At 36.0% G+C, this 27,359-nt stretch overlaps 1 protein-coding gene and 1 long non-coding RNA gene across 2 annotated transcripts in view; both read right to left on the reverse strand.

The window, feature by feature from the left end:
• Adk (adenosine kinase) overlaps positions 1-27,359 on the reverse strand; it is a gene marked incomplete at its 3' end in the record, with an annotated part of 398,041 nt that overhangs the window by 306,666 nt on the left and 64,016 nt on the right.
• Positions 10,735-25,632, reverse strand: LOC107978838. Its single transcript, XR_003479565.2, has 3 exons — positions 13,441-25,632; positions 11,574-11,686; positions 10,735-11,174 (listed from the first exon to the last, which is right to left on the reverse strand). It is a non-coding gene; the product is annotated as an uncharacterized LOC107978838 (long non-coding RNA).

The following is a 27,359-nucleotide window of genomic DNA, read 5'->3' on the forward strand; positions in this document are numbered from 1 at the left end:
TTTTTTGAGATGTATATTACTGTGGCCATATTTCATTTATGTACTTCAACAAAATCAAAACAAAACAAAACAGTGTCACGGAATAAATGAGAAGTAGATGAGAATCCAGCTGTCCTCTGTCAAGTCAGACATTAAAGAGATCTGCACAAGTATTAAGACAATACAACTTTTTATGAGTTTTCACAAACATGCTTATGCTAACATACAGGGAGATTATAAAAAGCTATCTTCTAGTGTACCAACAATTATGACTATTTTCTAATTTCTGATGTAAGAGTCAATAGATATAACTTACTACCTAATACATTATCTAAAAATAGGCACAGTACTTTTCATGTTTAACCATTTGTCTTTAAAATGGTCCCTATTACCAATTAAATCAATTTTCACTTTTACTATTTAAAACAATTTCTCTAAATTACTAGAGAATGATGTATCTTCTCATCAGCACTTCATATACCTGTAGTTTATCGTCATAATACAGCATTCTTAAAAATAAATTATAACTAGAATATATACCACATAGAATAATTAACCATAAAAATTACCATCCATGTCTATTTGTAACTTCCTTTGGCCTTATGTGGTACTATTCGTGTCTACAAAATATCTGGTAAAAATTAGTGAAATAATGTTTTATCCTGACACTTTTGATTTGAATAAATGATGAGTATAACGCAGTTTATAACCAACTAAATTATGTTGTAAGCTAAACAATGGGGTACTAGTATACAGTTTTAAGGAAAATACTTTGTTTTATTCATCATTATAAAGAGTTTAATTATGGCTGGGCAGTGGTGGCACATGCCTTTAATCCCAGCATTCTGGAGGCAGAGGCAATCAGATCTCTGTAAGTTTAAGACCAGCCTGGTCTACAGAGTGAGTTCCAAGACAGGCTCCAAAGCTACACAGAGAAACTCTGTCTTGAAAAAAAAAAAAAATCATTATGTTGTTAGATACTGAAATTGTGTATTACTAAATCTATAATACTGAAACACTTTAAAGGCCATCATGGAAGCTCTTAATACTACATACCAGTTAACCTAAATGGATTACAAAAGCCTTACAGTCCGTGGGAAAAAAATTATGATAAATATAAGCAATATATTATAATAAAGACAAATGGTAAGTGAAAAATTAATGTTACATTTAAAATACATTTCTGAATACTGTACAGAGCAATGAAATGTTTTAATTAAAAAACAAGTTTAAGCAATACTTAATCATTCATTTCTCTCCCTTGCTGCCAACTTATATTCTTCAAACACATAAAACAGTTTGTATTATTTCCCCAAACAATAAAATCATTTATCATAATTTCACTATATTTATTGCTAGTCTTTAAAGATAATTTATATTTCCCAACACAGATTAATTACAAAACCCCTGAAGAAACTTACTATTTCAGCATACAAATGAAGGTAAGTCGTGAACAGGACAGGATGTATCAACTGTCTTCTTAAGCAGTGAAATAGTGATCAATAAGTTAAATTCTGTTTTTAAACTGGCAATTATAAAGTTACATTTGTGATATTCAGAGCACATAAATTAATCTGAGATATATAACAAGGGCTGATAAAATCCTAATGTGCATGACTCGTAACCTCACTTTTGAGACATCTGAAATGCTAGGTATAGATCAACTATTTTTCTACATTATCTTATTTTATCAAAACAATAAATATATCAACAGTGTACAGCCCTAATTTTGTCAATAAGGATAACATCTGAGAAAAGTCATAATTAGTTGTTACAGAGATTAGATTAAAATAAAATAATTCCAGGGCAGGGAAACTAAAGAAATGAAAATAGTTTAAGGTGGCTTTCTTAAAGAAATGAATACAATTTTTCAACCATATTCTCTCCCTCCCTGTCCCTGTGTCTCCCCCGCCCCATCTCTCTTATTTGATGTGTATGGTGTTTTGCCTGGTAGGTATGTCTGTGTACACTTGCTTGTCTAGTTCCCTTTGAGATCAGACATGGGTGTCAGAGATCCTAGAAGTGGAGTTACAAATTGTTGTAGGCCACCATGTGGGTGCTGGGAATTGAACCCAGGTCCTATGGAAGAATGGCCAGTCAGTTGCTCTTAACTGCTGAGCCATCTCTCCAGTCCTCTAACCATTATTCCCCTACCAATATACAAATTTGATTGGCAGATTCTAACACTATTATTTTATTATTACTTTTGAGACAAAATTGTCTCTGTAGACAAAGCTGAACATGGACTATTGATCCTTCTGCCTCAAATAACAAGTGCAGGGATTACAAGCATGTGCCACTATGTCTCGTTCAACGAATCATTCTTGATCAGTTAAGTTTCTAACACAAAGTCCACCTTTAATTGTGGGACTAGGCCTTGAACCCAAGACAGTCCGACCAGACCTACTATGACAAAAAACCATACTGAATTGGGAGCCACTAGGACGGGTGCAAAGAAACGCAAGAATATAAACCCATTAGCTGATGGCAGTCACCCTTTTTGTAAACAGAACCAACACCATGGAAAACAAACTAATGGTTGAAATGACTCTTAACAGTATTTGAACCCTTAAGTTAACCTTCACCTAAAGTCTACCAGGATCTTTTTACTAAATTCCCACTGAGGTATGGTTTTTATCACTTGCTCAATACGCCCATCAGTAAAAATTTAATGGTATAAGCCATCTCCAGAACATTTAATCACCCCAAATCTGGAATCTTAAAATAAAAAACAGAAGCAGGGAACTATGTTCTATATTCAAAAAAGATGAATGGAATTATCCACTGAGGATAAGATGGCAAGTATATTAACACATAAACTTTCATATGGCTAAATCCTTTCAAAATCTGCTTGAAACGACTCTAAATAAAAATATTTTACCATCTTTAAATTAAAATTACAAAAGATTTGATTGTGACTTTTACAATACAGTTTACTTAGTAGACAAGCATCTTTAAAACACAAATATCAGTGAAATTTTTCAAAATGACCACTGAAGAATAGAAAAAATCAACAACTACAATATTATCTTGATAAACTCAATAAAAGACAATTAAGATACTAAAGCTATTCAGCTTCCTGCCTTCAAAACAGTGTAATCTAATGGCGCCACCTACTGTCCTCCACTAGCCACTGACTCCATCCTCAAATTCCTCTTGCTGAAGAATACACAACCTAGACTCCTCCCATTGTTGCTTTGTCTTCAATAATTTTTCAAAGAGCCATTTGATTCTAATTCAATTCTGCATATGAATAGCATCCCAGGTCTCTTTCATTCATACCTTTATTAACAACTGTTCAGTGAGTTGAGAAGTAACTGTTTTATTTAATTTTTAAAAGATTTCCTTTTAAAATTTTAATTTCCTTATTTTATTTTCCTATGTGTATGTCTGTGTGCATGGTCTCTCAGGAGGTCAGGAAAGGGTGTGAGAATCCCCAGGATCTAGAGTTACAGACAGTTGTGAGTTGCCTGACTTGGGTGTTAAGGAACTCTGGTCCTCTTCTGCAGGAGCAGGGAACTAACACATGTACCACACGGACATACATCCAGTGAAAACAACCAAAGGAAAAATGAAATCAATCTTTTTTTTTTTTTCAAAGTTCTGGCCTTCACAGGATCAGGAGAGGGCTCAGCTGGTAATGTGGTTGCTGGGTAAACATGGTGACCTGAATTCAGATCCCCAACACCTGTGTGAAACAGGCAGGGCAGCTTGCAATTGATCTCAGTGCTAATAAGACCATAGGAGGCAGCCATACAACTATCAGTGAGCTCTGGGTTCAATAAGAGAGCCTGTCTCAAAAAGAAAAATCAGGCGAGAAGTGACTGAAGCCCAGCAATGCTGGGGTGTGGAGACAAACTGGATCCTACCTGTTTACTGGGCAGACACTCTACCTAAAACAGTGGGTGTCCATTCATTGAAGTAAGGCAGAGGGCCAGGAAGATTACTTAGTGGGCAAAAACACTAGCCAGGGAAGTCTGATGACCTGAGATTAGTCCCTGGAACTCCATGAAAAGCCAGATTCCACAGTACACATCTTAATCTCAGCACTCCTTTGGAGCTGGAAAGATGTTTCAGCCATTATGAACATCTGCTGCTCTTCCAGAGGATGCTAGCTCAGTTCTGAACCCCCTCATGAGGTAGAGCGAGACAATCTATAATGCCAGCTCCAGAACAGACACTTCTGACCTCCCCAACCACCACACTCAAGTTATATGTACACATGTCTACATGTGTGTACATGTAAAACAAATCTTCAAAAATACCACAAAAGTATTATTATAGCCATGTATAAGACATAGTTAATACAACTTTCATGAGACAGCTCACAACTGAAATTTTAAGTGTGAGGTCATTCAGCTATACTTTATAGAAAAAGTGACAATTTGTATAAATACACACAAAAATATTATAGTGGAAAAAATCAGAAAACTTTTAAGTACCCACTAAGAGGAAACTGGAAAGTAATTCATAGCTCTAGAGAAAAGAAATTACCAAAATTTGTATAACAAAAAAATGACAGGAAGGACATTTAAGCTTCGGTAAGAATGGCTCATTACATGTTCAGCACAATGAGATGAAATCCATGGTAGGGAAAAAAATCACATCAAAAAAATTACAGAATGCCAGGCGTTGGTGGCGCACGCCTTTAATCCCAGCACTTGGGAGGCAGAGGCAGGCAGATCTCTGTGATTTCGAGACCAGCCTGGTTTACAGGAGCTAGTTCCAGGACAGTCTCCAAAGTCACAGAGAAACCCTGCCTCAAAACCAAAAAAAAAAAAAAAAACCAGGATGCTAGGGACTGAAAGAGATGACTCAGCAGTTATAAACACTAGCCACTCAACATCCAAGTGTCAGCTCAGAGCCATCTGTAACTCCATTTCCAGGGACCTGACTTACCAGGTATGTACATCCTACACAGACATACATTGAGGAAAAACATGCATATATATATATTATATATATATATATATATATATAATTAAATTTCAAAGAAATTACAAAATTGTAGAGGGAAAAGCAAAATTTTTTAAGAGTTCAAAGGAAAACTGGTCTCACAGAAAGAATGGAAATCATTATGGTATCACATTTCTCACAAGACAGAGAGGCTACCAAAGGAAGACAGCGTTCAGATTGTTGACAAAACTATTTCAGCCTCAAATTGCATACCCAAATGAAATGCCAATCTACTGTGAAGGCAACAGTAAGACTATTGCCAGGAGGAAGGTTGCAACAGGATCTCGTCTAGTCCAGGCTGGCCTTGACATCTATATGTAGGCCAAGGGTGACCATGAATTCTAGATTCCCCCAACCCCCAGCTTCTACTTCTGGTGTTGGAATTAACTAAAAAGGATGACTAAAAGTAAATTATTCAACAAAAAGAAGTTCTGAAATCAGCTAAAAACAAACGAACTTTGGTTAAAGTAAAACAAAAGAGTAAAAGAGATGTCCAGATGAAAAATCATTGCTAAGGGTCTGGACGTTCAGGACAGCTGAAAATAAATGCATGTGAAGTGCCTTGAGAAGGAGGCATAAGTAGATACCTGGCAGGTTAAGAGTAATCATTTAAATCTGGAAAATGATGAAAAAGTTTACAGCTTATTTTAAAAAATAAAATTATATCAAGGCAACAACCTAATAGTGTTCTAAGTGACAGCTTCAGAAAACAAGAAGGGCAGAGGCTTACTGAAATGTAAACCTTTTTGCACAAGTTTTTTTTTTTTCAGTTGTAAAACTTGGTTCATATTAAAAGAGCTCTTACCATTATCAAGTTTGATGATACAGAAATTAATAGAAAATGAAAAACATGGGGCAGGAAACACAACTAATAAACCATGAAATTATGTTTCTGTGTATTATTTGAAATCAAATAGTACTCAATTTATGAAGGAAGAAAAATAGTGATTAAAGTCAGGGAAAGGGGAAATAGAGAATGGTGTAAGTCAGACTCATTTAACCACAGAACAGAGAAAGGCAGAAATAGCAAGAAATAACATAATTTTATAGATGAGACAGACCGTAAGTATTTGAAAGAATCATTTATGAGTAGCTGCTTTGGAGAGGCAGAGATAAACAAATGTATGGATAGGCTCTCTCTTCTTTTTTCAGAAAAAAAGCCATCTCTGTTATGGGTTTTTAACTATAAGCTTATATTCCCATCATGGTTTTAAGGGTTGCCTTGAGATACAAGGGATCACATGCTCATGGGTTCCCAGAAACTTGTTATAAAAACTGATTTCCTCAAAAAAAAAAGTGTAATAAATGTGTCTCTAAAGCCAAAAAGTTCACTTAGAACATTCTTACAAAAACATACAGACTGGGTTAACAAACACTAATGCATTAGTAACAAAGCAAGGTTAAAGGAGAATTTCTAACAATATGACTGTATATAAAGAATGAGTAATGAAATTAAAGCTGAACCAATTAGCTCAATGAGTAGAGGAATAACAAAAATACTACATCTAGTTTGTAACATGCTGCTCAGGAGAACTTAAATCACCACATACAAAAGAAAAAGAATTAAGATCAGTAAACTAAAGGCTAACAAATTAATTCTATTCAATCACCACCTCTCTAGCCCAATTCTTAAATAAAATATATTTGTGCACATGTTCAAAATGTGTAACACTCAAATTCAAACTCTAGATTTTAAACTCAGTTTAAAATTACTAATACTAATACTCCATACATATTATGACAAAAAAGTTTTTAAAACAAGTTTGGTATTGAAAATAACTTAATAACTTAAAAGAACTTTGCCACAAAAATGATTTCAAACACATCCATGTGATAGTATGCATGATGAACAAGCATGTAACAGAAAATCATTTAGTGACATAAGAAATTAATGATGAAAATGCAAGAGAAGGGGTGGCTAGAGATTGACAGCGTCCTTGTGTAACATGAAAGGAGCCCTGGTATGTTGTCAAGAAGCATAAGAACCAGAAATGGGGCCAGGCGTGGTGACTCCCATCTTTAGTCCCAGCACTGGGGAGGCAGAGGCAGGTGGATCTCTGTGAGTTCGAGGCCAGCCTGGTCTACAGAGTGAGTGCCAGGATAGGCTCCAAAGCCACACAGAGAAACCCTGTCTCGGAGAAAAAACAAAACAAAAACAAACAAACAAAAAAAACCCAGCAGAGTCTACATAAAACACTGTCTCAAAATTTATTTATTTATTTATGTAAAAGACAAAGTCTCACTGGCTGGTCTGCAACTCAGCTTCAAACTAAGATTCTCCCACCTCTGCCTCTGCATACAAAGTTTGTGCTGTAACAAAAAATAAAAGACCCAGAGACTGATATTGGGGTTCAAGCTTCAAGCTGAACATCAGAAAAGCAAAGCAGCCAGCCACTAGCTCTTACTCTGCCTCAGAATGAAAGGTGATCCTGGCTCTACCAAACCTCAGACTGTAACCTCTCCTCATTGTGGTTAGAGAATCCTGAGACTTCTATGTCTTCCTATCCTCAGTGTGGTTGGAGAATGAAAGTCTGATACTGACCACTGAAGACCCTGCTCCTATCTTTATACCCCTCTAGTGCTGGAATTAAAGGCATGTGATCCCATCTTTGTGTGAGCTGTTTCTCTTTAGGACTAGATTAATCTTGTGTAGATCTGGGTGGCCTTGAACTCACATCTACCCCTTAATCCTCAGTCCTAGGATTAAAGGTGTGTACCAACACTTCCTAGCTCCTGGCTGCAGGAAATAAAGGTGTGTATTGCCACGTTCTGATCTTTATAGCTTAAGGTTGATTTTGCTTACTGAATCATCAGGAAAGCTTTAATAAACCATGAAAAATATTGCACCACAGTGCACCACCACAAACAGCTAACATCTATAGATTTTTATTTATGTGATGTATGGATGCCTACATGTGTTTATATGTATCACCTAAGTGTTGTAACCATGGGAAACCAGAGGGCATTCCCTGGAAGTGGAGTTACAGGTGGTGTGAGCCAGATGATATGGATGCTGAAAACCAAACCCCAGTCCTCTTCAAGAGTAGTAAAGTATTCTTTCATCATGAGCCATCACTTGCCACTCAGATGAAAGATTTCAACTGGAGGAGGAGGAGGAGGAGGAAGAAGAAACAATGATGGAAGAGAAAATGTAGAATATACTCCTGTAGTGTTTGGAAATGGTAGCACAAGCCTGAATATAAGTCTTCTGAAACTGAAACAAAAAGATCATAAACATGAGGTCAATCTGGACTACATAGTGAATTGAAAGCCAGCCTGAACCACACAGTAAGACTCTGTCTTTTAAAACCAAGAGTGCTGCATCTACATCATGCAGTTCACAACTGGCTGTCACTCCATCTCCAGGAGAATCTTGAAGACAAATGTTTTTGACCCATCAAGTCCTGCTGCACTTCAGGCCCAAATAAGCATACAGATGCATATTAATTATTAAACTGTTGACCGATGGCTAGGGCTTCTTACTGGCTAGCTCTGTTTTAATTATTAATCCATAAGTGTTAATCTACATATATTTTCACATGATCATGGCTTACCAGAGAATGCCCAGACCTGTTACTCCTTTGAAGGCTATATGGCGTCTCCTTGCAGCTTCTCTGCCTCTCTCCCCAGCATTCTCCTCATCTCCTGGCCTGGACTATCTTTGTACCTCTTCTGGCCAATCAATGTGTTATTCATCAACCAATAAGAGACACATATATACAGAAAGTCATCCCCCATCAGATTCTGATACTTTTCTTTCCGAGGTCACCTACGCCCATGTGCATATACTCACACACAAGCACTTAATTAAAAATGAATAAAAAAATATATTTAAAAAGAAAAAAGCAGGGGCTAGAGAGTTGGCAGGGGTTAAATCCCTTGTTGCTTCTCACAGAATACCCTGGTTTGATTCCTAGCACCCATATGGTGGCTCACAACTATCCTTAACTATAGTCCCAGGTGATCTGACACCCTCTTCAGACTCAGTGGGTACCAGGAACACAATTGGTACATACACATGTATACAGGCAAGGTACTCATACACATAAAATAATCAAATAAATCTTAAAAAGACAAAAGACTTTGGGGGGGAGCCAAAAGAACTCTTTTACCCCCCCCCAAAAAAACCTGTAATGTATTATTAGTACTTAGATTGAATAATCATCACTGTTGCCCATAGCACTCAAAAATAAACCGCAGCTGTATGCTTTCAATTTTTTAATAAGAAATCTTACTTTATAAAGGCTGATATGTGAATTACCAGATATTATGATTCTTCATTTTTCCCTGATAATAATATGCTTCAAATTTTGATTACTTCTAAATCTGTTGTATTAAGTCTGAACCCGATTAATGATGTACTGTATCCTGCTAAGTAGAATTAAATTAGTGTATAATTGATTAGTATATAATTGAGGCAGTTGTAGATTTATCAACTTTAATTAGGAGAGCTTATTACAGATAATTTATACTATAAGAGAAAATAGACAAAGAAGTTCATCAAAACCTCAAATTAAGATCAGAAACATAAAATTAAAGCTTAGAAAGGACTAAATGTTAATACCAAGTACTATGAAAGTAAATCACTTTAGTCTAAATTCTTTTAGAGGAGAAAATTAATTATTAACCTTTAACCTAGAGTTTTCAAGTAATTATACTATGTATGGAAATACATGTGATGCTAACTTGTATGAAAAAAATGTATATAGCTTGTTTACCTACAACATGAAATAAACCAAAAAGAAAACGAACAAATTTACTTTTAATACTTCGAATAACTGCTTTAAAAAGGTATTCACATGTGGAAGTCATGGCTCAGCAGCTAAAGGTGCTACAACAGAAGCTTCTCCAATCCAGTTCAATCCCTGGAACTATTAAATTCAGTGCAACTTATACTGTAAATAAACTAGTAAATAAAGGTTGAAGAAGAGAACCAACTCCACAAAGTCATCTTCGGACCTTCACACATATGCCCAAAACACACACACACACACATACACACACACAAACACACACACCCCAGACATACAATTATTATTATTATTATTATTATTATTATTATTATTATTAAATAAAAGCTAAAATACTGTAACTCCAATCCTACAAATAAAAATAACTAATAAGCAAGTGAAAAAGGATATGAGAAAGAGAATATTTGTCTAAAGTTCTCTGGATACTCTTGTGGGTGGTGTAACCACAGCCCCAGAAAGTTCTACACATAAATTGTTAACTCCCCTGAGTTTAAAGCCATGGTAATTAGGTTCATTATCTCACATGCTAATGACACAGAGATAGTAAGTTTGCAGTGAATAATTCATACAACTAGCTCTCACAGTTATGCTCGTTGCTAATAGTTTATTTACAGTACAAGTTGCACTGAATTTAATAGTTTAATTTTATTGCTTAGATAAACAGGAATCATTTAGTGTAGAACTGTAATTTACTACCAGTAAGTGATAATCTTAAGAATATATTGGTCTGTATATTTATCTAATTTTTGCTCATTCATTGGCAGTTATAATATCAAACTATCATGCAAAACTCTGTAGAAAAATAAAGGTTTCTGGATAAAATTTTAAGATATGATGGATTAATGTCAAATTACAAGATGCTTTAGTGGCTGATACTTTGTAAATAAGTAATGACATTCTGCTAATTTTGAAATGTATACAAGGGACAACTTGGGAATTTTCAATATTAAAGTAAAAAAGAATCACTCAGATTCCTCATATGGTTACTAAATTGAAATTTTTACCCAGTTTTGTAATGGATTTTAATGTTAGAATTGCTGCATTTACATTAAGAAACAAAAGACAGGGTAGTTTTAATGTCTTTGAAAATGAGTTTCTTAATTACACTAACTCATTTCACAGTTTACATAAATTATGAAATTTTTATGCTAATGTGCTGTTGAATTGTGGTGACTCTTAAGTTCTCTAAATCAAATAGCTAACACTTGTTTATAATCTTTGATACTTCTACAGAATCTTTTTTAAATTAATTTTGTTTACAAACTAGGTTGCATCAATGAAGAGAGGTTAGATGGGTTTCAAGTAACATTCATCCAGTAAGAACTTCCAACTCTCAGCAGCTTCCCGAAGTAGGTCATCTGTGGATTCAACTCCGTGTGCCCTCACCTCAAGACCCAAGATGCTGGAGCAATCACAGTCTCCAATTCTGCCAGTCATCGAGGCAGATGGAAAGAATGTTCCGGATGGTCTTGTACTAGTAATAAAATGCTATAGTATAGGATGGACAGGAGATTAATACTTGGAATAATAAAGAATTCAAAACAATTAAATATCAAAAAACCCAGAAACCATACAGGTAATAAATGAGCCAACAAACTAAACAGATAGTTCTCAAAAGAAGTAAAAATAGCCAATAAATACATAAAAAATGTTCAACATCCTTTGTCACCAGGGAAATAGAAATCAAAACTCACTGAGATTCTTTCTCACTTTAGTCAGAATGGCTATCATCTACAACTTAAGGAAGGGTAGGGCTAATGCACTGATGGTGAGACTACTGAAATCAGTATGGAGGTGCCTCAAAAAAGTCATAGGATCTGGCTATTCTGCTACTGGTTATATGCCAAAAGGACCCCAAGTCAGCATAACACAGAGATGACTACACACCTGTGATTACTGCAATACCATTCACAATAAGACAAGGCAGGCAATCAGCCTAGATGGCTATCAGCAGATGGGCAGACAATATACGGTGTATATATTCACGGTGGAGTTTTACTCTGCAGGAAAATGGATAGACCAAGACATCATCATGCTAAGTGAAATAAAGCAGATTCAGAAAGAATGTCTGATACATAGAATTTAGATTTTTTTTAAAGTAAGAATGTATATGTGTATGGCATATAAGGAAAAGGGAAACTATTAGCGCTGGGTATATGTCACAAGCCTGGCATCCCTCATAAGAAACTGAGGCAGGAAGAATGTAACCTTAAATCCTGCCTGAGCTACGGTGAGTTGAAGGCTAGTCTTAGCAATATAGAGATGCCATCTCAAACAGGAAACAAAAAGGGCTAGGGATATGGATCAATAGTTAAAAATTCACCTAGCCTATGTAAGGTGTTAGGTTCATTACCTATTGCTAAGTACGTATTTATTAATGTAAGGGGACTGCTGGGAGTGAAAAAGAAAGGATATACACACATATAAAGGTGTCACAGTGAAACCCAGTATTTTGTAAATCCAGAAAACATTTAAACATTAACATTTCAAAATTAGGATGTTACCAAAACAAAAAACGGTTTAAGAATCAGTGCTTTATATAATAAAGTCTAAAGGACAATTCTACAAAACCTCATGGGTAAAAATGTAATAAAATCTGTGAGTAAAGTGAAAGAAATTCAATAGTAAATTTTAAAATATTATGATCAGAGACTGTAACCACATTATTCTTTTGTTCAAATCTGTCTTTTATTCATGTTTTTATAGGGTTTTTCTTTTAATAGCTTTTAAATAGTATCTGGTAAGTTTACACTAAGTATTTTCTCTTCTCTTTTCCTTTTAAAATAAGGTTTTCAAGTATTCAAAAACATAAATGCTTACTTTGTACATGTATTTTTTGATAAATTCTTATGTTACTTGTAATTTTGAGTCTGTAAAGTTTTCAAACACATGAATATATCACTTGGTGGTTTCAGTTCTATTTATTTCACCAAATCTCATTGCATTTAACCTCCAGCAATGTTAAGTACTTGTATAAACTATGTAACTACTTTACTGCTGACCTTAGGGAGAATGTATCAAGTGTTTCCTTTTTAAGTGAGATACTGGCTTCAGGACTGAGGCTGGTAAACAATCAAGCAAATGAACGAACGCCTGTGGTGTGTGGTGTAAGCACCCTGCCCACACATGTGGAGACCAGAGCAGGACTTATGCAGCCAGAACAGGAAGTGAGGATTCTTCTCTATAGCTCTGTCCTATTGCCCTGAGAAGGTCTCTCACTGAAGCTGAAGCTTGCAGTTTTGGTTAGTGGGGTTACAGGCACATGTAGCCATGTTTGCTCTTCATGTGGGTGCTGGGAATTCTAACTCAGGTCCTCACGCTTGCAAAGCAAGAGCTCACCAACTAAATAATCTCCTCAGCCCAAATTAAATGTATTTCATAATATTAGCCGGCGACTGGGCGGTGGTGGTGGTGCATGCTTTTAATCCCAGCACTCGGGAGGCAGGCGGATCTCTGTGAGTTTGAGGCCAGCCTGGTCTACAAGAGCTAGCTCCAGGACAGCCTCCAAAGCCACAGAGAAATCCTTTCTCAAAAAACAAAAACAAAAACAAAAACAAAAACAAAAAAAAGGAAGTACCCTGTGAGCCTGGAGGTAGTGGCACAGGCCACTAATCCCAGCACTTGGGAAGCTGATGGATCTCTGTGAGTTCCAGACCACCCTGGTCTACAGAGCAAATTCTAGGACAGCCAGGGCTACACAAAGAACCCCAGTTCTGTAAACAAAATAAAACAAAAAGGTCCCTTTGACTCCTACCTAGTCTCTCAAACATTCTTTTGGTCAAAATAGGTGTTGGCCTTTTGTCAGGACCATTTTCAGCAGCTATGAAGATAACCATTTGATTTCCCACCTTGGATCTATTAAGAAAGAAAATTAGGTTAAAAGATTTTTATTATTGAGCCATTTTTAAACTTCTGTTATAATACCCACATGGTCACAGCATATTATTTTCTTAATGTGGTTATCAATCTTTTGCTAAGATATTATCAAAGATATAATTTAGTATTCACAAATTATGTTCATCTAAATTTTTTTTTAGTGTTACCATTATCAGAGTTAGGGTATAAATGTTACACATAATACACAAAAAGTGATGAAAGAAGCTTGCCAAGAGCCAGGTAGATGCTAAGCAAGCCCTATTCCACACAGCTAAATTCCCAGCACAATTTCCTTTACTTTCATGTCAGACCTAGGTGAACAGCTTTAAGATATGGTAATTAGGCAGCTGAACAGATCATAAAGGATCTAAGACCTTGACATCTTGTCATTGTCACTGTCATCAATGTTTTGGTTTTATCTGGAACAATTCTGAAAAATGTTACAAAACAGCATACCTAATTATAAACACCAATCAAATTGGAAATATCAAGAAACGGGGGTGAAAATTTTCCAGGCTTTTCATTAAAACTCCTCCTCTATCTCACCAGTCATATTATCAATTATGGGCCAGATATGAGCTCATGTCTATACATGATTAGAAAGGAAAACGGGATAATTAATGATTGGTATAGGCTAATGAGAATCTACTCAACTCATAGGATAATGGGATAAGTAAACTCACACACACACACACACACACACACACACACACACACACACACACGACTACCATAAGGACACAGTAATGAATGTTTTTTTTTGTTTGTTTTGGTTAAGCGTTTTATTAAGGAAATTAGCTAATCTGGACATTAATTATATATTTTTAGCTGTGACATATATTTGATTATCGAGCAAGCCTAGATGAAGTATTTAGATTCATTACAACTCTTTCATTCCACAAGACAGGCAAATAGCATAATGGCTAAAAGCCTAGGTTTTAAAGTTAGATTGACCAAGTTTAAACATCCACCACTTATTTGTATGAGTCTGGTCAATATATCCCTCCTAAAACTCTAGACAGCATGATTTTTTTAACTCATGCTGTTATGAGAAGTAAATGAAATAATGAGGGCAAAATGTTTGGCATTTAACCTAAACTTTGCAGGAAGTAGTAAATAAATATTATTAGCCTCTAACATTTAAATTCTAAGAACTGAAATTTTGTGAGAACTGTAACATTTAGGTTTTCAAATGAAAAAGTATTAACTCTACCCTTCTAGCTTTTATTTTTAAAATATACTGCGGGTGACTTGGCATAATGACGAGGTGTCACTCCCTAATTATTTTCCCATCTCTTTCTTCCATTTATAATTTTCTTCCATTTACAACTAGATGTTTCCAATATTCTATTAGGTTTACAACTGCAAAGCAAATATTACAAACCCAAATCCCTTCCTTCAAGCCATACTGCTTTTCCTTCTGGAGCTAGTAGCATCAGTTTCTATCTACACAAATGTCAAAATCACCCATCATGGGCTGGAGAGTTGTCTCAGCTGTTAAAGAGCACTGACTTCTCTTCCAGAGGATATGGGTTCAATTCCTAACACACACGGCAGCTAACAACTGTCTGTAACTCCAAGATCTGACACCCTCACACAGACATACATGCAGGCAAAGCACCAATGCACATAAAATAAAAATCTTCTTAGAAAGAAAGACTTGTTTCTTTAAAACAAACAAACAAACAAACAAACAAACAAAAACTCCCTTTCATATGCTCTCATCAGTAATTGTATCCTGTCAATTATGATGTTGAACTTTGCTGTGGTGCTGATGTTTCTAGTTGGTTTTGCTGTTTGTTTTTTTTTTTTTTCTTTTCTTTTTTGAGACAGGGTTTCACTTCGTAGCCTAAGCTTGCCTAGAACTCACTATCCTTAGCTCATGTTAGCATCAAACTCTTGGCAATCCTCCTGCCTCACTGGGATTCCACGTGTGTACTGTCCCCACTAACCTGAATATTATCAATCCATTCCCCCAGTCTAGTTTCTAGCGATACCACCTTATGATAAGACATATATTACTACATTCAGGTGTCTTGTGAAAATCTTTCAAACTAGTTCATTTGCCTCCACCCTCAACTCTGCTTCAATCTGTATTCTACTATCAGTTCATAAAATACAGACCAAGTATGTTTGCTGCTTATAAATGTCCCACAAGTACCAACCACCTCTAAAAACAAACAAAACAAACAAAAAAACACTTTTGGCTTCTGTGTAAAATTCTGACCCCAACCTACATGTTTAGCTTCTCATTCCTCACACCATGTAATACAATGTATTTTAACAACCTATAGAGTAGCTCAATCTTCCCCAAGGCATCTCTGTATTCACAAATAACACCCTACTTAGGCTTCCAGAATAATTCCTCTTTGGTTCATATTGGTCCCCTTACAGCCAATTAATCACCCTTCAGAATCCACCACATACATCTCTTTGATGGCTTCTTACATCCCTCATAGGTGAAAGAAAATGTACTGCTCTTATATAACACTTAATTCTATCGTAGCAGTCTATCGCAGTATGTGATGACATTCAATGAACATTCACTATTATTGCTCAACTACAATACCAGATACTGAAAATCCTGTTATGTTTTTGTCTTTTGTGTATACCTCTGCTCTTCTGGTATAACCATTACATGATCAAATAAGGAGACAGTGGCACAATAGAATTCGGATGGAGCACTGATGGAGGGAAGGAATGAAAAAGAGGAAGAAAGACACATGAGCAAACACAATGACACACAAATACTCAAATGAAAGTAAGGCCCATGATGTTATCATAATCCATATATAGAGAGTTGGGGAATGTCTGATTGATTTTCCTTATTAAAATGATTAAACTGCCGGGCATTAGTGGCCTTCCTTCTTGTTGTTGTTGTTCTTCTTCTTGTTTCAGGACAAGGTTTCTTTGTGCAGCTCTGGTTGTCCTGAAATTCACTCTGTAGACCAGGCCGGCCTCAAACTCAGAGATCTACCTGCTTCTGCAATCTGAGTGCTGGCATTAAAGGCGTGAGCCACCACCACCCAACAAACCCATATATTTGTTAGTGTGCAAAATAAAAGTTAAAGACACTAAAAAAAAAGGGGGGGGGGGTAAATCATTACCCAACACCCACAAAAGATAAAATTAAGATGTAACTGTTTTAATGCAGTCATCATTTTAGCCATTATATGGAAAAGGACCCTACTACTAACAAAGAAACCAAAAATGAAGGAGAATTCAAAAAATATTATATCTGGCATAGTTCATTTTATTGGAAGACATGGAAAATAAATAGACATGAAAAGAGCAGTAACAAACTATGGCCTGAAAAAATTGGCTCTTATGAATCTGGGTTCATTTCCCAGGACCACATGGTGGCTCACAACTGTCTATAACTCCAGTTCCAGGCAATCTGATGCCCTCTTCTGACATCTATGGGTACCAGGCACACAGGTGGTGCACAGATGTACATGCAAGCAAAATATTCATATACATAAAAATGAAATAAATAAGTCTTTTAAAAGCACAAAATGTATGACCATGTTTAACATTCTCTTCTCTCCCAATTCTCTACCAATCTTTATCTTTTCAAATAGTCAGTAATACTATCCTTCTAGGATAATGAAAACAAAAATAAAAAAAATAGAAAAAATTCTCAGCTTTATAGACCACAAAAATTAGCTAAACAAAACTGCCTTTTAAACTTATAGTAAAAAGTTATTTTCAAGAATTTACACCCAAACATATACAAATAGAATTGTAAAGGACATATAGGCCAACTAGTCATAAGTCCTTGATTTACCAACATTTCTAACAAGAATCAATAACCTGGTCAATACCTAAACTCTTTGAGAATGTGGATTTATTAGTTTTGATTCCAAAAATTCCAGTGACATAATTTTTTAAGCCATCTATAAAAAGCAAATTTTGGAGCAGGGATCGGCCCCAAGCACTACAAATATTAATAGATTTCAGAAAAGTATAAGATTTAAAAGTACAGGATACTCATTATCATTATTTAATCTCAACTATAGGGAAAGTTAAAGAATTTCCTTCTTAACACAATACTCGCCATAATTATTCAGTTATATAGCCTAATGAATATATTCAAGTCTTCTACTGTATGCACAGCATGGTGTTGATGAGGGAAACAAAGCATGATGTTTATATTCTTCTAGGAGAGACATGATGACTCCAAAACTATGACAAAAGGCTTTTTTTAAGGCAATACATTAAAACAAGTTCAAATGAAGCATTACAGTAATTCCTCATTTCAGTGGTACAGACTGTAATAAAGATTACAGTCATATCACCGCTATTCAAAAACAAAAATAAAGAATACAAGAATGTTTATTGACTTAAACAGAAATGTAAGATTTAAAGATAGTTTAATTTTTTACACCCTAATAAAATATCTGACATAGATAACAATGGTAAATACTTCCAATGGTACAAATATGTATGTTTTACGCATGTCCAGACACAAATATACAATGATGTGGGCATTAAAATGTTTAAAACAGGGCTAGGAAGATGGTTCGGAGACTAGCAGTGTTTGCTGCACAAGCAGGAGAAATCTGAGTTTGAATCCTCAGCACCTATGTAAACGGACAGGTGTAACTCTGCCTAGACCTGTAATCCCAGAGCTTCAGGGAAGGGAAGATAGACACAAAAGGAACACTGGGGCTTCCAAGGTGCCAGCCTAGTGCCAGGTTCAATGGGAATAAGATGTAGAGTGATAGAATGTTTTCCTCTGTGGGAAAACACTGTGGGTGTAGGCACATACATAATAATTATAAAATTTAAAAACATATTTTCATTCCCTCTCTCCTTCCTTCCCTTCCCCACTCATCCTCTGGGACTCCACCTGTTTTACCCTCCCAAGCACAGAGCTTACAGACATGTATTACCATGCCTGGTATAAATCCTAAAACCATCTCCTATGGCCAAGCTATCTCTAAGTTCAATGAGAAGTGGATTTCATCAGGTAGCCATCGTGACTGTAACTGTCACTCAACTGTGTATCACTAGTAAGTACTACATAGCTATTTGTTCTTAACATATAAGTACATTTACAAAAGTTATCTTTTGTCTTTATAAAAGTAAGACTCACTGGTGACCAAGCCTCATTTTCTAATCAGACATGATGGCCCACACTTGGAATGGAGGAATGAGGACTACTACAAAGTCCAAGCCAGCCTGGGCTTCATGGTGAGAACTTGCCTACAGATAAGCAGATAGACACACACACAGATGGACAGACTCAAACAAAAAAAGTAAATTTTCTCTCCTTTGGAAAATAATCAAGAATACATAACATGAAATTTTCCTTTAACTTGTAAATAACTGTAATTCAATTGAGACAGTAATATTTATTTGAAAATACAAAGACTATTTGAAACCTATGTTTTGGTAACATCTCCTTTAATTAAAAATTTCATTTTAAGCATAAAAATTACAATAGGATTTTGTGATGAATTATTTTTACTTAATGTTATTAGATTTAGAAGTTTCTCTGTGAGCAAACAAGATGGTTCAGCAGGTAGACACACTTTCTGTCATGCCTGAGCACCTGAGCTTGATCCCTGGGAGCCATATAACTGAAGGAAAGGACCAACAGGCTGCCTCTGACTTCCACATACCTGCTGCGGTACACATGCCTACACATATATAAATACAAAATGAATAAATCAAAAAAAATGAGAACTTTCTCTGGCTTGCAATACCAGTAGTCTCAGCATATGGGAAGTAGAGGTGGGAGGGTCATGAGTCGAAAGCCATCTTTAGCTATATAGCAAGTTCAAAACCAGCCTGGCCTACATGAGACACTGTATTAAAATAAATAAGTAAAAATAAAAGGACAAAACAATAAGGAAGGGCAGGGCTGGGTAGAGAGATGGTTCAGTGGCTGAGAGCTTTGGCTGCTCTTGCAGAAGACACAGCTTTCATTCCCAGCATCCACCCAACAGCAAACAACCATAGTAACTCGAGTGCCAGGGGATCCAATGCCCTTTACTGGTCTCCATCGGCACCAGGCAAGTATGTGGTGCAGACATATATGCAAGCAAAACACCCACATTCTGTGGGATAATCCTCCTGTATGCTGTGAATATGTATTACTCTCATTGGTTAATAAAAAAAAGCTGTTTGGCCTATAGCTGAACAGGTGGGACAATCAAACTGAGGACTGGGAGGAAGAAGGGTAGAGTCGGGAGAGGGAAGCCAGCCGCTGGGGAAGCAAGATGCTAGAGGACAGGTAAAGCCATGATCCACGTGGCAATACATAGATTAATAGAAATAGGTTCATTTAAAAGTGAGATCTAGGTAGTAATAAGTCTGAACTATCAGCTGAGCATGTTGTAGTCTAAGTTTCTGTGTGTTTGTTTAGGACTAGGCTGTCAGGACAAAAAAAAAATTCCGTCTCCATTTGCACCCATACACATAAAAATTTCTTTTAAAAAAGAGGAAAAGGGAGAGTTGTTTCTCAGGAGCTGAAAGCTCCGTATTCTACCAGCACCTGAAAACCAGTTTCTCTGGGCAGTACTCATCCATGAGGCCAGCTCTCAAGAGCATGGAGGCAAGAAAACAAGAGTCTTTGAGCTTTACACTGAGACCATGGATATCAAAGTACACACACACACACACTCACCCTCTGCTTAAGTTTCCTTCCACTGTCAAAGTATCAGAAACAGTGTTTTAAACCAAAAGATTCTCTAACATGTTAACTACAGCCCTCACTGTGTCACATACAAAAGAATTCAAGTTTAAGATTTTAATACTTCCTTCTACAGAATTCATCTATACCCCAAATAATGTGCCCAAATAATTCTAGATCTTCCACACATTTATTAATCATGTTATAGATAAAAGAGGTGAAACAGCACCATCTGGTGGCTGTCACCTTTGTTTTAACATAATTTTTCTCATTGATCTTATAACTAGTTCTTAAAAAAGTAAAACTGTGCAACAGAGGGAAATAATAAAAAATTACAAATGAATAATGAAATATAATCAAGTTAGCAAGAAAAACTACACTTGAAAATTGAATCAAGATTGTGACATTGTTTTAATTCCTTAGGAGTTAACCACTATTATAATGCCATTCAGACTGAAAATCACCTCAGAACTTAGCCTGTGGTCTTCAATATATTTAAATACCAATTTTAATATAAAATTAAATTTATACAATTTAATGAAGAGAATGAAATATGAGCAATCGTTTTCACAAAAGCCAGAAGTATCTATTACTTTAGTTTTATACAAATATATTTACATATAATATATAAATTGTATTTACACATATATTTATAAATTGTGTTACATATATTTATATGTTATATTTACATATATGCCTAAATAAGGCACTGGACTTTTAAGGCCAAGCTCAAGCTTCACAAACAGGAAAAGCTTTCTAAATACTGACAGAGTGCTGAATAATGGTCAGGACACAATCAGGTAATGAACTAACATAGACATGTACCACCTATAGAAAGGAATATAATGGAATTAAAAACAAAATAAAAATTAGTTACTTAATTTGGTAAGTTTTATATCTGCCTTTTAAAGGTAATAAGAAAGCAGGGTCAAAACACTAATAGGAAACAAAGCATACCATATTCCCTGAACCCATTTTATTTTATAAATGTGTGTATGCTCTTGGTGGGTGTGCACAGGCGTGAACCATCCTATAGCCACCCCACCGCAACCAGTTCTGGGTTACAGGTGCATGCTGCCTGGCTTTTACACAGGTTGGGGACCCAAACTCAGGTCATCATGCTGGTACAATATGCACTCTACCCACTGAGCTATCTCCCCAGACTGATATAGTCATACTCTCAGTTATCTAAAATTATGTATTTCCAACAACTATTGGTTTAATCAGTATACTACAGTTGTTTTATTTTCTATGGGGAACCTCCCAGATAGTGCAATTTTTCTCTTTAATTTTTGCCTAATGTGAAAGAATTAAACATCTCAATTTGTATAAAAAAATTGTATCTTAAGCTGTTTTTTTTTAAAAAAAAATTCTGATCCCTGACTTTTACCTTAATGCAGATTAAAATAAACTCCGTATCTTCTCCTTGTACTAAAATGGGAATATCTTCAAGAGAACATATTTTTGCAAAAAACATGTCATTGGTAAGTTGAAACTTTAAAGCAAAAGAAATAATGATAATTAAATAAGCACATTAGAGCAAATCTACTACCAAAACTTCCAGGGGAAGGAAGGAAGGTACTTGCTCTATGAACCTGAGAAAAGACACAAGTTTTTTTCAAAAAAAAAAAAAAAAAAAAACGGGGGAAAAAACAGAAAAAAAAAGGAAAGAAAGAGAAGACATGGAAGTCTACTTGTAATTTAAAAAAAGAAAAATTAAGTAAAAGCCTAGCTCACTGGCATTTCCTACTGGGCCCCCAAGCATGCTGGTAGCCAAGTCTTGGCCACTGTTGGTATGGTACTGGAAAATCCTGACTCAGAAAATCAAGACCTATCGAAGTTAATTTCTGGAGATACAAATGGAAGACTCATTAGAATCAAATCATTCTCCAATGAGGCACACGCAAGTGGACTATATGAGTCAGTTTTCTCTGTGCCTTGGTATAGGATATGAATAAATCTCAAAAAAAAATCACAGGACATGTACATTCATACATATAGTCAAATATGAACTCGGGTGGGATAGAAACAAAGGGACATGAGGAGAGTTTGTTGTAAGCAAAATCATAAGAATGACAATGGAACAAATTTAGAGTAAGTTTCAATAGGAGAATGAGTACACAATGACATAATCATAGGAAACCTCATAGTAGTATATATAAATGGAAATTGCATGTAGACCAAAAAACTGTTGAAACTCTCAGGTAGGATGGCATTTAAATTGTCTTTAAGGCTGGGCCTGGTGGTACACAACTTGAATCCCAGCACTCTTGTGAGTTTGAGGCCAGCCTGGTCTATATAACAAGTTCCAGGCAGCCAGAGCTACATAGTGAAACCTTGTCTCAAAAAATAACAAGAAGAAGAAGAAAAAAATAGTTTTTAAGCCTACAAAACAAGACCAAGCACTATTTAGAAATTTAAAATATTTTATTTCTTAAGAATGGTGGACAGAATTGGATTTTATCCTCTATGCTTATTTAAAAGTCAATTCACAATGAAAATAAGCATTTTAGAGATGTTTTTAAGCCTTTTGGATTGTCTCTTTTATGTTCTGGTCAAACAAGAGAAATAAGGTGTATTTAGGTCAAGCACACCCAGTGGAGGAAAGAATATGCCAGTCTATGAAAAGAGAGACCCAAATTCCTCTAGTCCATGCACTGTTATGTTCAGCAAGGTGACCCTGGGTAGTTCAGTAATTTCTACCAGACTCAATATCTCCAAATAAAGTAATTTAATTACAAATTCTTTAGGTGCCTGCAGTCCACAGTATGAAATGTATTTCCCATCTTTAAATATACAAAGGTTATATAAAATACAAAGCAATATTGAAGGTATAGTCTCAAAGAGGTCTCATTGCTGAAGTAGGCAAAAGTCTTAGTCTTATAAACAGGGTATAGACATTATCTTCCTGAGAAGGTTGACTAACATACATAATTCTGTTTAAGTTTTAAGATTTGTCTTTGGGGTGTATGTGGTATTACATTCTAAGGTTCAAAGAACAACAATATGAACATCTCTGCTCTCTGCTTTAAAAAAATACTAGCTGGACAATCAAGACATTCCTTAAGAAGCCTCTAGATACTAACTGGTGAGTCCTTTCTGAACTAGCCCTTGAGCCATGTACTCAAAAGCCCAGCAAGGGCCAGGCAGTGGTAGTGCACACCTTTAATCCCAGCACTCAGAAGGCAGAAGCAGTTGGATCTCTCTGAGTTCCAGGCCAGCCTGGTCTACAAGATACTATTACACAGAGAAATCCTGTTTCAAAAAGACCTTTAAATAAATAAATAAATAAATAAATAAATAAATAAATAAATAAATAAATAAATAAATAAATCCCAGCAGGGGGAGACTCCTACCCTCATTAGCAGAAAGATTTTCTCACTCACTGCCAACCATCATCATTCCATGCTATCTTCAGGAGTGAACCATCAAGTTGGTTTGGTGCCATCACCTCTTTCTTACTACTGGAAAGTTTCCTCTTAGTAACTTCCTGCTTCTAAACCTCAGCTCTAAGCTCCCATTTGCCTTTGTTATATTCAGACCTAAGTCCAGCTTTATAGTTCACTCTTCTTTTATTGCAACAGTTCCAGAAAGGATAATGTCAACTTTTACTGACTTTTAAAAAAGATTTACTTATTTATATTTTATGTGTATGAGTATTTTGTCTGCATAAGTATGTGCACTTTGTGTGCATCTGAATCTGGTGCCTGCAGAGGCTGGCAGAGGGCTCAGGATCCCCTGGAATGGAATTACAGGCATTTGGATTTTCAATTCAAGCAGCTTTTACAACCTAGGCTTTAAATTTGAGTCTGTAGTCTTCCAAACCCCTTATGAGAGTAACGTATTGCATAAGTGGGTCATGGTAATCCATTGCTGAAAGTAGCCAACAGGCTGAAAGCAACCTTAAACAACAAATAACCCAAAACTGTTGAAGGCAGCATGCAGATGTGGATTGGTAGCATGTGGTTCTGAGTGCTGTTCTGGGTCCACTAGAGTCAGTAAGTCTTCCCTTGTGAAACTTGGTGAAAAGTGCAAGAATCCCTCATCTCTTTCCCTCCCATGTCATGTTTTCTGTGCTGTTCTATAAACAAAGAACAAAGTCCTTTTTCAGGGTCAGTCAGAAGATACCAGCAGAGAATACAAATTTGAGCTTGCTCCTGGTCAAGCTAATCCAAAAGAAAGTTGCTTTATTTTCATTCTTAATGTGTCATCAACATACCGTAAGGCTACAAATATATACATGCACATGTACACCATACATTTCTGTGTATATGGTTATGTAAAACATGAAATTAATGTGCTGAAGATATTTTCTAATTCGCTCTTCTCCTCAGCCTCACTATCAAACTCAAGGCTTTGCACATGCGAAACAAGTGTTGTATCACCGAGCAACACCCCAGCTCTTAATTACTGCGGTTTTACAGGGTTAAATTATTCATCAGAATATTTATTATTTTCCACCACCTAAATTTACTATAAGAATATCAGAATTATATTAAATTGTATGAACACATCTAGCTATAAATGCAGGCAAATGTACTATATATTGTACCATTTGGATTATTCTTCAAAATCTGTCACTTTTCTAAATTTCCCACAAATTATACAACATAATTTTCTTAAAATTTAACTTTCATTTCAAGTAACACTTACTCAAAAATCCATAGGCATTGCTAAATTCAAGCAACAAAATCCAACGTACAAATGATGCAGTGCACCCAGTACAACTAGATACACCACAAGTTGTAAGAAACTCAATCTAATATAGGAGACTCGCAGAAAAATTACAGTACAGTAGAAGCAAACTTACAGGGCTGAATGGGGAGATTTTAGATAAAAATAGCTGTTTCAGTTAGCAAAAAAAAAAAAAAAAAAAAAAAAAAAAAAAAGTTGGCAAAGGGCAGAAGAAAGTTAACCCAGGACTATCACTAGAGGAGAAGGCAATTAGCAACAACTTACAAACCATGCCCGGTACTGACAATATAGAACTACTGAAGTGTTTTCTTTCTAGTGTTTGTCTCGGGCCAGCATCAAACTCAAGACAATCCTCCTGCCTTGACCTCACAAGTGCTAGTTTTACACCATGATTCACCACACCCAGCTCTGAAAGTAACTTAATGTTACAGTCAAGTGTGGACCAATTCATGTTTTAAAGAAGTGGACAACTAGGAGTGGGGAAAAGTACAAAGTACACAGAATGTTACTGAATAAGCAGTATGAACAGAAGATGGAAGATTGGAGGCAGGCAATTCTAGTCCTGCTTACAAAATTTCAGAAAAGAAAAACGGACAGAATTGGAGACATTCTGGCAAGATATTTATTCATTAAAAAAATATACTGAGTGCCAGGCGGTGGTGGCGCACACCTTTAATCCTAGCAAGAAGCAAGGCAGGTGGATCTCTGGGAGTTCCAGGCCAGCCTGGTCTATAGGGAGAGTTCCAGGACACTCTCCAAAGCAATACAGAGAAACCCTGTCTTGAAAAAGCAAAAATAAATAAATAAATGAAAATAAAATACTGAGCTAGGCAAGCTCATGGACACCTTTAATCTCAGGCAGAGGCATTGAGTTTAAGGCCTGCCAGTGAAATCCAGTCAGCAATAAATAAATAAGCATAAAAATAAGAATACACTGAGCTAGTACAATGTACTTGGCAAACTGCCAAGCCCCAAAGTTACAAAGACAAAAGTAACTTTGTAACCTTTGGCTGGCTCCTAATCTAATGATGGAAGAAAACAGAATTACAGGACAACCTAGTTCTTCTAAAGTAAAATCTGGTCACAAACCAGATAAGTGAAGTCAAGAAACCTTCTAGGCTGGGCTTGGTGCAGCATACCTTTCTGAGTTCTAGGTCAGCCAGAGCTACATAATGAGACCCCGTCTCAGAAAACAAAATTTTCAAGAAAAAATCGAATCTTAAAACTAAAAAAGAAATTACAAACCCCAAAGTAATCACCAAGACACTGTACCAGGCCAAAAGCAAATGCTGAGCACAAGAACAAGTTAGACTACTGACAAGTTTACTTAAGATAAGAGTATAAAGCTAAGGATGATGAAAGAGCAGGGGAGAGATTTACAAATGCTCTTGAGGCAGGAACAGCTTGTGTCTTTGAAAAGGCATACCTATAAGGCTCTCATTAAGGGAGGAAATACTACTACCACTTCAAAGCAGGAATACAGTACTAAATCATTGGATATTCTATCTCACAAGCACCTTTTATTAAAAAAAGATTTTATTTATTTATTATGTATACAACATATCTGCACATCAGAAGAGGACACCAGATCACATAAGGGATGGTTGTGAGCCACCGTGTGGTTGCTGGGAATTGAACTCAGGACCTCTAGAAGAGCAATCAGTACTCTTAAACTCTGAGCCATCTCTCCAGCCCCACAAGCCCCTTTTTATTCAAACTAAAAATTTATGATCAGAAAATAACAATACTCCCTTACTGAAAGGGAAAACACAAAGTTCAAATGTTTTCATAGAGCACATATTGAGAAAATGAAGACAGGTGAAATGGCAAAGGCAATCAACACAGCGAGACAGGTGTGGGAAAGCATGCACCTAGCATGTGTGAGGCACTGGATGGGATCCCTAGTAATGGTAGGGGATAGGAGATGATCGTTGTTAATTATGATTTTTATGTCTTAGGAGAATTGTTAGTAAAATTAAAAGAATGGTACTCAATACTGTCTTTACCTGAAAATAGGCAGGAATGTGAGGAACGTTTTCATTACAATAATGAAAATGGGATAGTTCAAGTTAGGCATTAAACAATACCTGGTGAATAACACTAAAAGAAATCATTCACTTTATACTGTTAAATATTTCAAGGCTTGAGAGAAGATTCAGGGGATAAAGTACATGCTGTTGTAGAGGAGGACATGAGTTCAGATGCCCACAACCTATGCAAATGTCAAGTAGGTGCAATGACCCGCCTGCAATTCCAAAATTCACCATGCCATTTTATAAGATTCTGGGGATCAAGTATTGGGCTTCATTTAAACATGATACACAAGTGCTCCACCAACTGAGGCAAATCCCCAGCCCAAAAAACTATTTTCTTTGCAAGCAACTGATTTAGAAGGAACATGTGATATAGAGGCCAATCACACTATAAAGTGTCAATAAATATCCCCAAATACAAGTACCTCT

The sequence above is a fragment of the Cricetulus griseus genome, assembly GCF_003668045.3.
Source record: "Cricetulus griseus strain 17A/GY chromosome 1 unlocalized genomic scaffold, alternate assembly CriGri-PICRH-1.0 chr1_1, whole genome shotgun sequence".
NCBI lineage: Eukaryota > Metazoa > Chordata > Mammalia > Rodentia > Cricetidae > Cricetulus > Cricetulus griseus.